Raw genomic sequence first — 14809 nt, 5'->3', positions numbered from 1 at the left:
ATAGGGCCAGCTGGCCATTTTTTTTTTATGTAGAGCTGAAGCTTTTAAGGTGTTTTTGATCCTGAGAGTCTAATCCTCCTCTTGTTTGCCAAGAGGGCAACAAGTAAGGTGTCAAAGGCTGGTGGCTGGAGAGGAGGCTTCAGCGGAATACCTTCACTAATAATAATAATATAATTAATTATTTATACCCCACCCATCTGGCTAGGTTTCCCCAGCCACTCTGGGTGGCTGCCAACAGAACATTGAAAGCATGATAAAAGATCAAACATAATACCCAGCAAAAAAGATTGGTTTTACAAACTCCTAGAATACACGGAACTGGCTTACCTTTCAGAAAAAAATTAAAGACAACCCAAGAAATAAATACATTGAGGAATGGAAGAGGTTTTTGATGTATCTAAAAAAAAGATGCGATACCAACACAGCCTTTGCAATAGAATAACTCTTGTTTAATAACGAAAAATGACAACAACGATGTAGTACAAAAGGATGACATTATGACAAAGAAAGTCAGAATATAAGAAGTCTATGTCCTGTTTTATAGTATGTCTTTGTTTATTCTCGGTTCGAGTTTAAGGGAGAGATAGAATGGGGAAGTTTAAGAACCATGATTATTATTTAACTTAGCCTCCTCTGTTGAGAATGGAGGGCTAAGAAATTGGAATACATAATTTTACTTCATTATTGATGTAGCAAGTTATAAATGGTCAAGAACCAATTTTGAGGATATGAATATTAGCAATGTATGGTATTGGAATGTAGGTGTTTGTGTCTTTGTAAGCTTTTTGTATGTTATTGTCTGTTTGTCTGTTTGTATGTTTGTATGTACATTTGTTATGTAAAATGCTTGTTGTTGTTGTTTAGTCGTTTAGTCGTGTCCGACTCTTCGTGACCCCATGGACCAGAGCACGCCAGGCACTCCTGTCTTGCACTGCCTCCCGCAGTTTGGTCAAACTCATGTTCGTAGCTTCGAGAACACTGTCCAACCATCTCGTCCTCTGTCGTCCCCTTCTCCTAGTGCCCTCCATCTTTCCCAGCATCAGGGTCTTTTCCAGGGAGTCTTCTCTTCTCATGAGGTGACCAAAGTATTGGAGCCTCAGCTTCACGATCTGTCCTTCCAGTGAGCACCCAGGGCTGATTTCCTTCAGAATGGATAGGTTTGATCTTCTTGCAGTCCATGGGACTCTCAAGAGTCTCCTCCAGCACCATAATTCAAAAGCATCAATTCTTGTAATAAATTTAATTTAAAATGCTTGTAATAAATTTAATTTTTTTAAAAAAGATCAAACATTAAAAACTTCCCTGTACAGGGCTGACTTCAGATGTCTTCTAAAAGTCAGTTGTTTATTTCCTTGACATCTGATTGGGGGGGGGCGTTCCACAGGGCGGCCACCACTACCAAGAAGGCCCTCCTGTGCCTTGGCTCTCATGGGTGGGGAAACATGCACCAAGATTGGTGTCTTGAAGATGAATGCATCAGAAGAAACAACTTGGAATGGCCTCCCAGCCAAGAGCTTATCCTTGGGATGCAAACAGCTTCAGGTACAAAAAAAAAACACATTTATTTACATGTGTGTTTACTTATCTCAGATAGCATTTTACCATGTTCTTTAGACAAAGAGGGTTTTACAAAATGAGTAGAGAAATACACCCTGCGTCAGGATTACAGTCAAAAAGACGCAAGACTCAAGGAAAGAGGGATGAGGCAGGAGAAGGGGTAAAAAAAAGAAGCAAGCTCGGGCACCGTTATTTGAAAGTTATAAATCTTTTACTGACTGGCTGGGATGGAAACTGGCTATCCTGATGGAATGGCTGCTTCGGGGGGGGAGGGGGGTAGGACAACTGGTCTCTCTGCAGAGAGGAGGACCCAATAGTTCTGCTTCTCGCCTCTCCTTCTGCTCCATAGCCACATGTGAAGAAATGTGAGGGAGGCTAAAGGAATGGAAATGGCGAGTCGCCTTGGCCTTTGCCTCTTTCCAAGTGCCTTAACCAGATAGTTTCCAGCATCAACCAACACTGCATGAGGCGTTCCACTGAGAATGAAGGAGGAAGGCTACCTCCACTTTGCCAGTAAACATTTCAGCTCCAAGGTCATAGAATCATAGAATCATAGAGTTGGAAGAGACCACAAGGGCCATCCAGTCCAACCCCCTGCCTAGCAGGAAACACCATCAAAGCATTCCTGACATATGGTCATCAAGCCTCCGCTTAAAGACCTCCAAAGAAAGAGACTCCACCACACTCATTGGCAGCAAATTACACTGACAAACAGCTCTTACTGTCAGGAAGTTCTTCCTAATGTTTAGGTGGAATCTTCTTTCTTGTAGTTTGAATCCATTGCTCCGTGTCCGCTTCTCTGGAGCAGCAGAAAACAATCTTTCTCCCTCCTCTATATGACATCCTTTTATATATTTGAACATGGCTATCATATCACCCCTTAACCTTCTCTTCTCCAGGCTAAACATACCCAGCTCCCTAAGCCGTTCCTCATAAGGCATCATTTCCAGACCTTTGACCATTTTGGTTGCCCTCCTCTGGACACGTTCCAGCTTGTCAGTATCCTTCTTGAACTGTGGTGCCCAGAACTGGACACAGTAGTCCAGGTGAGGTCTGACCAGAGCAGAATACAGTTGTACTATTACTTCCCTTGATCTAGATGCTATACTCCTATTGATGCAGCCCAGAATTGCATTGGCTTTTTTAGCTGCTGCATCACACTGCTGACTCATGTCAAGTTTGTGGTCTACCAAGACTCCTAGAGTCTTTCTCTGGCAAAGAGCTGGAGCCAAGCCGCCTCTCCTCAGAGACTCTCCATAAGCAAACTTTGCCTTTCAATAAATGCCAGCCAGGAAATGCTAATGCCCTTGCTTATCATCGCATCCAAAACTGCAGTACTCCAGATGACTTCGGGGAGAAGTTCACCTGAAGGGCACAGCTCAGAAAGCGGCGGAGAGGCACTGCCTCTTTCAGCGAAAGCCATTGACAGTTTGCATCGCTCTTTCTCTCCTGGGAAGATCCCTTGGCAACGGGTCCCTCACATCATCCACTTGGGGAGGGATTAGAGATGCATGCAGTGGGAAAGAGGCTCAGTTTGGATCCAGGTCTGCCATTGATCTGAGCCGTAAATCTGTGGAAGTGATACAGACATGCGATGAGATGCAAGCTAAGCTAAGTGCCTCTCTCAGAGCAGGAAGCTCTGGAAGGGGAAATGACAAAGACAAGACATATTCTCTAGAGAACAGTCAAGAGCTCGTGAATGAGCAGAGTGTTGTAAAAATTTTGCAGAGCTACACGGCCCTAGAATTAAGTGGATCCTTGACCCAGGAAGAGTCCAGGTATCCTGGCAAGCAGACAAAGTTTAAGCGTCTCCTGCCCACCAAATAACAGAGACCAAACCAGGACGTGCGAAGCAAGGCACTTTTATTTTTGCTGTTGCAACAGGGTCCTTCCTCTCACACAGGAGAACAAGGAAGGAACCCCAAACAAAGATGTCTTGCCCTTAAAAAGAGATTTGAAATTGGTTTCAGCCCACCCCCCAGAAGCATCATCCATATGTCACAGAAGGGGTGTAGCCCAAGACCCCCCCTCCCTAGATTCATCATAGGTACATCATGAAAGGGGAGGTCTGGTGGCAGTAATCTGAGCATCCTGGACCCTGACCCCTGCCCCCCCCAAACCTAATCAACAAAAGAGAGAGATATTTACATTTCCCTGTTTCCCAGCCAAGTTAATCACACCCTTTTGTCTGGCACCCAGGTATCAGAATGCCAGGGATTATCACTTTAATTCCTGAGACAATGAGAAGGTTCCCCCCACCCCACTTCTTCCTTGCAGAGGAACACCTGGTCAGAGAGAGTCAAAATGGTGTCAGTCAGGCCTGTTTTCCTGTGCTGCTTCAGACATGTTTCTGTACATTCATGTACATGTTTTATGAACAATTATTATATATATATATATGACCTCAAAATTCTTATAACAATATCCCCCATTTGGGGCTATAATTTTTCTTAAAAATTGTTGCCCCACAAAAGAATAACCAGATGTGTTGTTTTAGTACTTTGGGAGAAGCATTTCTCAAAAATGCTTCTCTACGTATTTCATTTAACAGGATGGTCCACCAATATTGACTGGAAAGCGCAGTTTGTTTGTTTACCCTTTTGTGTGTTCTTCAGGTGTCAAAAGCTAGCTCTCCTCTGGTTGCACACCTCCATCGTGGCACAACAGCAACAATCCCTGGTGAATCCCCTTAGGGCTTTCATATTGACCATGTCGCCTGGCACTCACCATAGCTGCCACAGGTTTGGACATGTCATGAGAGAGATGCCTTTGCCTTGGGCTTCCTATGGGCCTTTATTATTATAGGCTCTGGCCTTGCACTGTAGGGAGTTGCCCAGTTGCTCTTAAAGGAAGAAAGCTACTTGCACCTTGGATACACTTGCCCAATTAGAACTGAAGCCAAATTAAAATTTATACAGCCCCATAAAACATGTCCAAATTAGTCAAATTTAACTCTAAAAGGGATCATTCCTGTTAAATCAAGACATAAATACCTTCATTTATCTGGTGTTTCATGGATCTTGGGGCTTATTCTTGGTAAAATGATTTAAAACAATCTAAAATTGTGTAAGAAGGCTGGCACACTGCAGAGTGCCAGGTGGGACAAGAAAATGTGGTCATAATTTGATCTAATCTAAATACTGAACTATGCAATATCCTGATCCTTTAAAAGGCATACAATGCATGGCAATAATACAAAAAAAAACATTGGGACACTATACATTAAACATTAAAAAACAATTAAACACAAAATTGGTTCACCCCCCCCCCTCCTTGTGGAAATAACATACTGTCAGACATAGTTCAATGTTTCTGTCGAATATCACACAACATAAAACATAATCATATATCAGTTGTATGTCTTGAGGCCATCATGATCTTGAGACAATTCCGGCTGCTTTTAAATCCTAGGGCACAGAGTCTTGAGGTCAAGGAGAGAGAATGTCCTTGCAATTCACTTTCCCCCTTTGTCCCAAAGTCATTTGACACATTTCAGTATTCCTATATAACACATAATGCACAAAACCTTCAAATTATTAATTATACGCCACTTGTATATCTTGAGGCAATCAGGTGAACTTGAGATAATTCTTGCTGCTTTTGCATGTATCTCCAACAAGGGGGTTTTCTTGTCTGCCTTCGAGTCACTGGGAGGAAGCTAACAGTACTTCTATAACAGCACTTCTAACCTTGCTGAAACGTTATAGCTTTCTAGGTCCTCCTTCTTAGGTTGTGATCAAAGAGATAAAATGTCAATTTGGTTTCCTGTAAAACATCCTTTTGAAAATAGGCCTGCAGGGGGTTGGGGCCTGAAGATATAATTAGTTAAAAAATAATAATGATAAATAGTATAATAATGATCAATAGTCAAGAAAGGGGAGAATATTCTAGAAATTTCTTCTTGGGAAGCTGCAAAGAATATAAGATCATAGTTATTTAATTACTGCTGTTATTGTCTACTCAGTCTGTTTAATTTACTTCACCTAGTTTGGCTGTGGAGGAAACAAAGGACAAAAATTTTGTTAATTAGGACCCAATCGATAAGTTATTAACATTTTCCTTATGTGGTTCTGAATTCTCTTTGAGGTTCACGTATCTTGTTTGAAAGGGATTAATATTATTATTATTTACAGGAAAGAATGACTTAGATGCTACATTTGTATGTACAGAAAGAAAAAGTAGAAATACCAAAAAAGATACAAAAATAAAATAATAAAATTTAGATTACCACTCACACAACAATTTTTCAAATGAAATTGGACTTGACACAAAGATATCAGATTTTTTTAAAAAAAGAATTATCATTAAATAATACAAAGACATTATAAATTGGAGAGGAACCTTAAAGATCTGAAGGTGAAATATCCAATTAAGATGGAAAAATGGTAAAATAACGGAAAAAGCTTTGAAATTCATCATAATAAGAAATACTCAGGCAAGACTACCTGACAAAATACAGTCACAAAACAATACCTGGTTATTGTTAGAATAATTTCATAGACATAATGGAAAAACTGATTTAATAAATGGAAGCAGATTATTTATAAGCTAAAGAGAAGCGCCAAAGAGAAATGAAATTACTGTTTGTATCTCCTCACTCCTCACTTTTTCTTTTTCTTTTTTTTGTGCTGTGGAAGAAAAAAATTGGCAAAACACTCAATCATTGCTACATTAGAAAAGGGAGGGTTATATTAACATAGGGTAATGCTTTGGGGTGAAATGCAAATGAGAGATAAGTATCCATCCTGAGTACCTGCTAGGAAAGAAATGGAGCCTTTTGTTTGCATAGTCTGTCAACTGGTAGACAGCAATTTTCTATGAATTTCCAAGTGTGGAGGGGGCTTGTTTAGGTGGCGTCCCCCCCCCCCCCATTGGGAGATAATTTTGCATTAAGGTTCTGAAAGAATTTCTCTGCACACTGAATCTCAGTATCCTGCTGGAAAGGGAAAATTATTTCATGTGAAAATCAGTCAGGAAATGTTCCTAAAATGTACAGAGTTTTGCATGTTGAACTGGAATTGGCAGCTTCTAAACAGTTGATGGTTCTCAATGGTTCTTTATCTATTTATTTATTTTTACATAAAGAAATTTAAATTTAAGTTTCATGTGCAAAGCATAACCTTGAACCTCTTAATTAATTTATAAACTACTCAAGAGACAGACTTATAGTAGTACTCTGCTATTTATACCTGTGGAAAGAATCTGGCATGTTAAGATTTTGAAACTTGGCAACCATTTAACTTTGATGGACCAGTAACATACATGAGGTTGTTTTCCCTCAGTGGTTCAAAGCTTTACATTAAGAAATTTGAATAATATTTCATGAGCAGATTATAACCTTTTCGCCCCTTAGTTAAAACCTCCTTTTTCTCCTCTATTTTCCTCTTCAAGCTGACATAGCCTCTGTGCATGTACAGAGTTCATGATTCGGCAGTCTATTGTACCATTTTTTAAAGTGCTGCACCTCTTGACAAAATTACCATCTGAATAAAGGAGGGGAAGGGGAAAGAGTAGATTTTAAAATAGGGTTAGATTTTACACAGAAACCCAGCAATTTACACTTCCACCAAACCAGCAACAAAAGTGGTGAAATTAAATTCTTTGGTCAGTTTAAATCCATTTCTTTAGCTTTTGTGTCCTGAGATATTTCTGACACCTCTTATTTCCTGTTCCTTGCTGCTTAGGAAGCAGGCTTATAAATCTTAAACTTTAAATATATAAAACTTCAATATCCAGGCAACCCAATATTTTTACCAGAAAGCTGCAAGAAAAGTTTGGTCAAATTAAACTCCTTAATGAAGTCATGGCACTAATTAGCCATGTTTACTGTACTATATAAACATCTCATACCCCAGGCAAAATAAATCTTGATTTGCCCCCTTTATCTACAGGGTTCGGGGTGAATTCGTAATTGCAAATGTTTTCGTTTGTTTGTTTGTTTTTAATTAATTTATTACAGCCATGGCAGACTAAATTCTCTGCCCCCTTATCTATGGGTAATATGGTCATAGAGCCAGAATTCATAAAATCCTTTGCATTCTCATTGATTTTCAGCCTTACCAATTCCAGACAAAATTTTCTGGCCCTTTATTTACAGGGATGGTCAAGGCTCATTCTGCTTGATTATGAATTTGTATGTGCTTGAACTGTTGGCTGGAGTTTTGCAGTTAAAAAAAATAGCTGACAATATGGTGGAAAAAATAACACCAGACATTCATTTTCAATGCATGATATACCATCTCTACCTCTTTCTGAATGGCACCTCAAACTCTTCATGCCAAACTTTAAAAATCTATCTTTCCATCCTTCTCCACCAAAGAGTAATGCTTGACTGAATTCAGGCCATTTCACTATACCACCAGGGTTTAAACTCACTTTTCAGTGCTTACAAACACATTTTCTCTCCCTCCTTTTTCTAAGTTTGGAAAGGGTTGGAAGGGATCTTGAGTAATCTAGTCCCCCCCTTCTGAAATATGGGGATCTCAACACTATCACTGCCCTTAGGATACACATACATTTGAGTACAGACGCCTGACTGGGAAGGAAACACAGGCTATGCCCTATCACGGAAGCACATGTGTGTACTAAGGGAAAAATAAGGAAGGGGAAGATTAAAAGTACCAACGTTATATAGAAGCCTTTAGCAAACCTTAAGATTGGATAAACAGTTTAAGAGGGAATTTACTTCCTTACTAAAACCATTCTGTCCATTTGAATCAAGGTTAAAGTGACTCAGATAGACATTTGCTGGCTATGGAGCATTTCCCTAGAAGGAACACCATATTTCATAGTCACATGGTGAAATATTACATACAGAGCACATGGCTCCCTTGTGACACAGACCTTAAATATTGTGAGTTCACAAACAAACATTTTCAAGGTTACAATTTCCCTTTTCCCTTCCAGCTCCCCCTTTCTGTAGTGAAAGGGGTAGGTATGCACATACACCCCTCTTTCACTCTCTAGAGAAAGATTGGGAAATGTTCAAGACTTTCATATGTGCTTAAACTTTAAACCTTAATAGACAAAGTGATAAAAACTTATATAATCACTCCATATAAAAACAACAATGACACTCTTGTTCCAACTCTGAAAACCAATAATCTTTCCTTGCCAGAAAGCAGAGCTGGGCTGAATTTCAACCCATCACCACATCAGACACATTGCCTTTCACATAGCTCTAAAATGGGAGTTAGAAGGGACCCTGAGGTCATTTAGTCTAACCCTCTAAGATACAGGATTCACAAGATTTGAATGAAAATACCAACTTTATACAGAACCCTTGAGCAGATGAGTTGTTTTTTTCTTAAGAGACTGATATGGGGAGCCCAACAATAACCCTTCTGTCCAACACAATTGAAGTTAAAACTAGACTCAGATAGACAATTCCTGGCTATGGAAGCTCTACCTTTGACAAACAAATCACCTTTATTGGAATAGCTGTTCAATTTTCCTTTAGTCAATATTCATCTAGTCACTTGGAGAAAGACTCCCCTTTGGAGCCTCTCTCAATAACAAACATTTGCACACCTCATTCTCATATTTATAATGTTTAAGATTGATCGGTTCAACATTGTTTCTATACTAGAAATTTAAACAAGTTGGCAGTTTTAACTATGCACACTTAAGAAGGCAGTCTATGGATGTTGTAGCCAATTTAAACACACCCCATAACATTCTAAACCTTGAGTACATCTCTTATCCACTTATAGCTGGAGTTTATGAACATTTTCAAGTTTAAAATATTTTCAAAGCATTGAGCAAGCATTTTTAAACTTACAGCTCGTTATTTTCCTTCATCCTGCCCCCTCTTTTTACTTTTGGAGAGGAAACAATGGCCTTCTACAGCCTCTTTAAAACAAACCTTTACACACTACCTCCACTCTTTTAAATATTTGCCATGTTTTTGGGTTGATCAAGCCCTTACATAAGATTATTTAAGCAAGCTTGCCTTAATTTTTATATTATTTTAAACTATGCATGCTTTAAAAAAGGCAGTCTGTGGGTGTCATGGCCAAATTTTAAACACAAACCCCTAATTTCCTAAACCTGGATTATATCTCTCATTTACTTTAAAGGAAACAACTATCTATAGCAGACACAAGGAACAGACGCACATACACGTAACAGACAACACAGACAACATGTAACATGCAAACATATATAATTTTATACCATAACATACTTTGCAGGATTCCTCACAAAACTTTTCCCATTCAGAGTTCACCAGGGTTAATTTTAAAGCGGAGATTCACTGTATGTTAAAGGAACCTCCTGGTAGCCATTTCCCCTCATCTGGGTGGTCCATAGTAAATCGGACCCAATGTTTTTTTCTTACAAAGTTTTTGCAATTGGTTCCCTTCAAGCTTGTCCGCCCCGGGGATTTCATGCCAATTTAAGAGAACGAATTGGAGTGGACTTTCATCCTCAAAGTCCTTACCGGAGCAAAGCCTCAGTTGTGCTTTGCCTCGGTTGGGAGTCTGGGAAAGGAATTCCTTAGAGTGGGTTGCACCCATTTTACTTCTGTCTTTTTATACTGCAGTTCTGGGTCCCCGACCCTGTTCCTGGACACTCTTAACTTCCCGAGTCTATGACTCACCCCCACGTCCTAGTGGTGTTCCTGCCTGCCGTTCGCGTGCACTAACTACTAGGCGGCCTGGTGCAGCTAAAACCCTATTGGAACCCTCCCACTGGTCATCAATTGCCTGAGGGTTCCACAGCAACTTCCCTGCCTCTTACACACTAGACTCAGATCCTACTGAACGCTTGCCTACGCAATGTCAGGTCGGAACTGAGGAATACAGAGTAGAAAGGAACAGGCGCACTTGCATTCCCTGGTCACGGGTCCTACCCAACAAGGGTCGCCGTGGCAGGGGGGCGTCTTCACCCGAAGATTAAGAGCAGAGGAATAGGAAACAGAGCTGGGATAGCCAGATTCCCAGATTGGTAGAAAAGCGACAGTTTGCTCAGACTTCTGCTCAGTTTGGCAGAAGGGAGCTGGGACAGTCTTTCTGAGCTCTGCGTTTAACGTAAAGACTGTTGCCCTGGACCTCAGTTCTACCTTGTAACTGTGCCTGGCAGCCTTGCTGCAACTAAGGTCCAAAGAGGAGAGTAGAAAAGGATAGTCCAAGTGGAGAAATAGATTTTTAGTTGCTGTGGTTCTTAGCTCACCCAAGGTGTCCCCTTTTTAATACTCACGACCGATCCTTTCAGTCGAATCCCGTTGTCTCCAGCTTCCAACTGGTTCCTAAAAAAAAACAGCCTTGTCCCTTTAAACGTTGCTTCGTCCTGGGGGTCCCGCTTGGACTCTCAATTACTACCAAGTGCCTCGGGTCCTGAGGTTGGTTTACCCCCCTGCAAAAGAGGCAAGGGCGCGCTGGGCTCCCCTTCCTCAGTGAACCCGGAGCTCAAGGCAAAACTGGGTCCCCGAAGTGGTCGCCAAACTGTTGTAAAAATTTTGCAGAGCTACACGGCCCTAGAATTAAGTGGATCCTTGACCCAGGAAGAGTCCAGGTATCCTGGCAAGCAGACAAAGTTTAAGCGTCTCCTGCCCACCAAATAACAGAGACCAAACCAGGACGTGCGAAGCAAGGCACTTTTATTTTTGCTGTTGCAACAGGGTCCTTCCTCTCACACAGGAGAACAAGGAAGGAACCCCAAACAAAGATGTCTTGCCCTTAAAAAGAGATTTGAAATTGGTTTCAGCCCACCCCCCAGAAGCATCATCCATATGTCACAGAAGGGGTGTAGCCCAAGACCCCCCCTCCCTAGATTCATCATAGGTACATCATGAAAGGGGAGGTCTGGTGGCAGTAATCTGAGCATCCTGGACCCTGACCCCTGCCCCCCCCCCAAACCTAATCAACAAAAGAGAGAGATATTTACATTTCCCTGTTTCCCAGCCAAGTTAATCACACCCTTTTGTCTGGCACCCAGGTATCAGAATGCCAGGGATTATCACTTTAATTCCTGAGACAATGAGAAGGTTCCCCCCACCCCACTTCTTCCTTGCAGAGGAACACCTGGTCAGAGAGAGTCAAAATGGTGTCAGTCAGGCCTGTTTTCCTGTGCTGCTTCAGACATGTTTCTGTACATTCATGTACATGTTTTATGAACAATTATTATATATATATATATATGACCTCAAAATTCTTATAACAAGAGAAAAGGAGAGAGTGGACTTTGGGCCTGCAGGAGGGATGGGGGAGAAATGTGATTCAGTTCACATTTGAAGTCAGACCTATATAATCTGGACTTTCTAAAACAATACAAGAACCAAAACAGAGTCTTGAAGTTTGTTATGGGTGCTCAGAGTTGTTAGGGGACGCCTGTTCCTCTCCCAGAGCTACAGTTTCCAGAGTGGTTCACCAATCCCTCTTCACGGGGAATTCTGGGAGCTGTAGCTCTGGAAGGGGAGCGCTAATAAGACCCCGCATTTTACTGCTGGAGTTTGCGCGTTTAATCCGTTTCAATATTCAGGTAGGTAGCCGTGTTGGTCTAACACAGTCGAAATATATATATATATTAAAAAATTGTCCAGCAGCACCTTTGAGACCAACTAAGTTTGTTCTGGGTATAAGCTTTCGTGTGCATGCACACTTCTTCAGATTGGTTTCAAGAGTTACAGTAATGGAAGAACTGTCACACAGCTTGACAAAATACTTTCCCTCCTCTTCCCCCCCCCCCCCCAGTTGGCATGTGCACAAGCAGAACACCAGGGCAATGTGGGGAACAGGAGGGCTGGGTGAGCCTCTCATCTCAATGGCCTACTCAAGTAAGTTACTCAAGCTGTATAGTTCAGTGATAATAATAATAATAATTTTATTATTTATACCCCACCCATCTGGCTGGGTTTCCCCAGCAGCTTCCAGCAAAATATAAAAAATAATAAAATGTCAAACATTAACAACTTCCCGATACAGGGCTGCCTTCAGGTGTGTTCTAAAAGTTGTGAAGTTCTTTAACTCCTGGACATCTGATGGGAGGGCATTCCACAGAGAGGGCACCACTGCTGAGAAGGCCCTCTGCCTGGTTCCCAGTAACTTCACTTCTCACAGTGAGGGAACCACCAGAAGGCCCTCGAAGCTGGACCTCAGTGTCTGGGCTGAACGATGGGGGTGGAGATGCTCCTTCAGGTATTCTGGTCTGAGGCCATTTAGGACTTTAGAGGTCAGTACCAACAGTTTGAATTGTGCTCAGAAACGTACTGGGAGCCAATGAAGATCCTTTAGGACCAGTGTTATATGGTCCTTGTGGCCACTCTCAGTCACCTGTCTAGCTGCCACATTTTGGATTAGTTGCAGTTTCCTTCAAAGGTAGCCCAACGTAGAGCACATTGCAGTAGTACAAGTGGGAGATAACCAGAACATGTTCCACTCTGGTGAGACAGTCTGCAAGCAGGTAGGGTCTCAGTCTCCCCCCTGGTCTCCAAGAATGTGCAGAATAATGAGTAGAGCAGAACAGAACAGAGGCCAGAGGTTCTGTGGATGTAACCTATTTTGATTTCAGCAAGGCCTTTGACAAGGTGCCCCATTATATTCTTTTAAAGAAGCTGGTAAAATGCAGGCTAAACAATGCTACCATTCAGTGGATTTGTAACTGGCTGGCTGACCGAACCCAAAGGGTGCTCATCAATGGCTCCTCTTCATCCTAGAGAGAAGTGACTAGTGGGGTGCCACAGGGTTCTGTCTTGGGCCCAGTCTTATTCAACATCTTTATCAATGACTTGGATGATGGGCTTGAGGGCATCCTGAGCAAGTTTGCAGATGACACCAAATTGGGAGGGGTGGCTAATACCCAAGAGGAGAGGATCACACTTCAAAATGACCTCAACAGATTAGACAACTGGGCCAAAGCAAACAAGATGAATTTTAACAGGGAGAAATGTAAAGCACTACACTTGGGCAAAAAAAATGAAAAAAACAAATATAGGATGGGAGACTCCTGGCTTGAGAGCAGTACATGTGAAAAAGGATCTAGGAGTCTTGGTAGACCACAAACTTGACATGAGTCAACAGTGTGATGCAGCAGCTAAAAAAGCCAATGCAATTCTGGGCTGCATCAATAGGAGTATAGCATCTAGATCAAGGGAAGTAATAGTACCACTGTATTCTGCTCTGGTCAGACCTCACCTGAAGTACTGTGTCCAGTTCTGGGCACCACAGTTCAAGAAGGATACTGACAAGCTGGAACGTGTACAGAGGAGGGCAACCAAAATGGTCAAAGGCCTGGAAATGATGCCTTATGAGGAACGGCTTAGGGAGCTGGGTATGTTTAGCCTGGGGAAGAGAAGGTTAAGGGGTGATATGATAGCCATGTTCAAATATATAAAAGGATGTCATATAGAAGAGGGTGAAAGGTTGTTTTATGCTGCTCCAGAGAAGTGGACATGGAGCAATGGATTCAAGCTACAAGAAAGAAGATTCCACCTAAACATTAGGAAGAACTTCCTGACAGTAAGAGCTGTTCGACAGTGGAATTTGCTGCCAAGGAGTGTGGTGGAGTCCCCTTCTTTGGAGGTCTTTAAGCGGAGGCTTGATGGCCATATGTCAGGAATGCTTTGGTGGTGTTTCCTGCTTGGCAGGGGTTTGGACTGGATGGCCCTTGTGGTCTCTTCCAACTCTATGATTCTATTATTCTATGAGGTGGGCAGGTGCAGTTTGAGACTGCTTGAGAAACATCCAGGAGAGGAGGAGCCTTAGTAAGAGTGGATGGCAGGGACCTTTAGTCGTGGCAACTCCTCCAAAGGGACAAAACCTACTGGGAAGTGTTGATGAATTGCATGCCCATTTCCTTGAATAAAGAGTTAAATTCACTGACAGCAGAGCCCTGAGTCTTCCATACTGACCTGCTTCTGACTCCAGCCCTGACAGCAACATGGCCTTGGTTTCCTTTCCTTGTCTCCTTCATTTTTCTTCGCTCCTAAGTTGTCATTTATGTAACCCCATGCTGCCCTTGATCCACAGGTCTCTAGGACTGCCAGCTCCTTCCTCAAATGAGTCCTCTTTTCCCTAAGCTAGCAAGAGAAGAAAGCAGGGATTGCCAGCACCTCCCAACTAGCCCAGGGCTTGTTGTTGAGGAGCTTGTGCATGGCAAACAACCATTTCAACATCAGAGAGCCAAGGAAAAGAAGCAGTGGGTGGGGGAACACCAATATTTGCTGCGTTCGTAGCAGACGATCATAAATAATGCACGTGAAGCCTGACCTCCCTATCGGGAATTCTTGCCGCTGAAGCAAAAAGGGAAATAAAAA

The sequence above is a fragment of the Zootoca vivipara genome, chromosome 3 (assembly GCF_963506605.1).
Source record: "Zootoca vivipara chromosome 3, rZooViv1.1, whole genome shotgun sequence".
Classification (NCBI taxonomy): domain Eukaryota; kingdom Metazoa; phylum Chordata; class Lepidosauria; order Squamata; family Lacertidae; genus Zootoca; species Zootoca vivipara.
This window is presented reverse-complemented; position numbering follows the sequence as displayed.